Below are 2,500 nucleotides of genomic sequence, written 5' to 3'. Positions count from 1 at the left end.
CCGCACAGCTGCGATACAAACCACCAGCGAGAACCGCTGGGGCGACCGAGCAGCAGACGGCGTCGCGGCGCCGAGCGCCGGGCGGCGGCGCATCCTCAACGCACACAGTCCTCAATCGGACCAGCACACTGAAGATGTCCACCGCGCTTCGCACCGGGCCCGCGAGGACCTACTTTGGCCGCACGGCGCCGCGCGCAGGGTGCGCCGGCGCGCAGCTGCGACGCCTGCCGCGTCCGTCGGCCGGCGCGCCTGCCACTGGCCGCCCCCACCAGCCGGCTGTAGCGCGTGCGCCCACGCACCGCGCGGCCAGCACGCCGGGAGGCGCCCCCTCACCGGCCGGGGACGGTCCCACCCAGCCACCGCCGCGTATCGCTTCACACCCAGATGCCGTTCAGTTTCGTCGGCATGGTGGGTATCGCTGGAACAACCGGTTAGTACCTCAACCTATCGTCGCCATCACCGATTCACCCCTAGCGAGAACAACCGCACCACAACAGGTTACCATTTGTTCATTTGCGTAACTTCACCAGAAAACGCAGGCGTCCATCGCCATTTGCAACTTCAACGATTATTGCATGCCTGTGTCAGGTGTCACGCCACACTACGTCTGCCCACATACACGCAACAAAATGTGCACGCCTAGACAATACGTGGAAGGTGGCCCCCGTACGTATGCGATGTCCATTGCTCGAACGACTGTCAACCGGCCTCTGTAGCATGTCGCAGATATGGAACGCGGTGCACCATGCCATCACGGTGTGTGAGGAGAGACGACTAGGTCCGAATACATCAACAGACAGCTCATGCTGATCGCCATCCACGGCGTCCGTTCCTCCCACACGTCTCTATGGCGTACCACACTGCAATCCAGCTCTCATAGGGAGACGACACGTAGCTGCGTGCACAATATTTGCACTGTATGGTCCGCCGTTTTTGGGCGCAGTCGTTGTGCGGTCACACATGTGCCACGATGTATCATTCAGTACATAAGGACGAATGTGCAGTACAGATTGTGGTTCACGCGTACGACATCAGCGGACAGTTGACACAGGCCGCACCACAACGTAGCCTGAGTACGTCGCATGCGAAGGGCATTGAACATGCAAACTTCTCACCAACCAGCTTGCGAAGGCAGGGGGCAAGGTGGGGACGTGGGGAGGGGCGGCATGTACGTCCTGCTGCCATCCACATTACAGTGTACAGCAGGAGCATGTGGAAAGTGAGCAAGACTTGCAAGGTGTTTAACATGAAGCGATACACAGGGGTGCGGGCAGTGCGAGTAGCGAACTATATTGCGAGGGTTGCGGGTGGGCAACACTACAGTAATTGAACGAGTCGTATAACAATTACAGAGCAGGTTTAGGCGACAACGTGGGTTACGTTAAGGCGACAACATGGGTTAGGTTAAGGCACAACATGGGTTAGGTTAAGGCACAACATGGGTTAGGTTAAGGCACAACATGGGTTAGGTTAAGGCACAACATGGGTTAGGTTAAGGCACAACATGGGTTAGGTTAAGGCACAACATGGGTTAGGTTAAGGCACAACATGGGTTAGGTTGAGGCACAACATGGGTTAGGTTAAGGCACAACATGGGTTAGGTTGAGGCACAACATGGGTTAGGTTGAGGCACAACATGGGTTAGGTTGAGGCACAACATGGGTTAGGTTAAGGTACAACATGGGTTAGGTTAAGGTACAACATGGGTTAGGTTAAGGTACAACATGGGTTAGGTTAAGGTACAACATGGGTTAGGTTAAGGTACAACATGGGTTAGGTTAAGGTACAACATAGGTTAGGTTAAGGTACAACATAGGTTAGGTTAAGGTACAACATAGGTTAGGTTAAGGTACAACATAGGTTAGGTTAAGGTACAACATAGGTTAGGTTAAGGTACAACATAGGTTAGGTTAAGGTACAACATAGGTTAGGTTAGGTTAGGTTAGGTTACACGTTGTTGTACGGAAAGGTGTAGGGGGGGGGGGGCGGGGGCGGCAGGTTCGTTGATAGTGATTATAGTAAGTGAATGCTTGTGACATGATCAGATTTGTCACGTCAGGATGCACCTTTGGCTTATTAGAGGCGGCGCTCCAATTCTATGCTTGTGTGAGACCTGTGTCTTTGACTCATGTCATTGTTTGTGCGCTGTGACAGGAGGTACTATTGTGATGTTGGGTGCACCGTTGTATAGGACATGTGTGGGTGTTGGTGCCTGGTCTGCGCAATGGTGGATGTCGAAAGGCTGGGATATTGTATTTTCCGCACGGACCTCCTGGTCTGGTTGTGATAGTGTGGATTGTGTAATGTGGCGGAGAAGATGCACTGGATGTTGTTCCATGCTGGTGCTTACATATTGTATGTGCGCCTGTTAGAAGCAGAGAGTGGTGCGTGATCAGAGTGTCTGGCTGACGTGTGGTTCCCATTTTGGGCAGACTCTTTCAGCATGTATACGGACAGTTGTGTATATTTGCTGTAGTTTGATGGCTCTGCATTGATTACT

This window comes from Schistocerca piceifrons, unplaced genomic scaffold (assembly GCF_021461385.2).
Source record: "Schistocerca piceifrons isolate TAMUIC-IGC-003096 unplaced genomic scaffold, iqSchPice1.1 HiC_scaffold_1332, whole genome shotgun sequence".
Classification (NCBI taxonomy): domain Eukaryota; kingdom Metazoa; phylum Arthropoda; class Insecta; order Orthoptera; family Acrididae; genus Schistocerca; species Schistocerca piceifrons.
Note: the sequence above shows the minus strand (reverse complement) of the source record.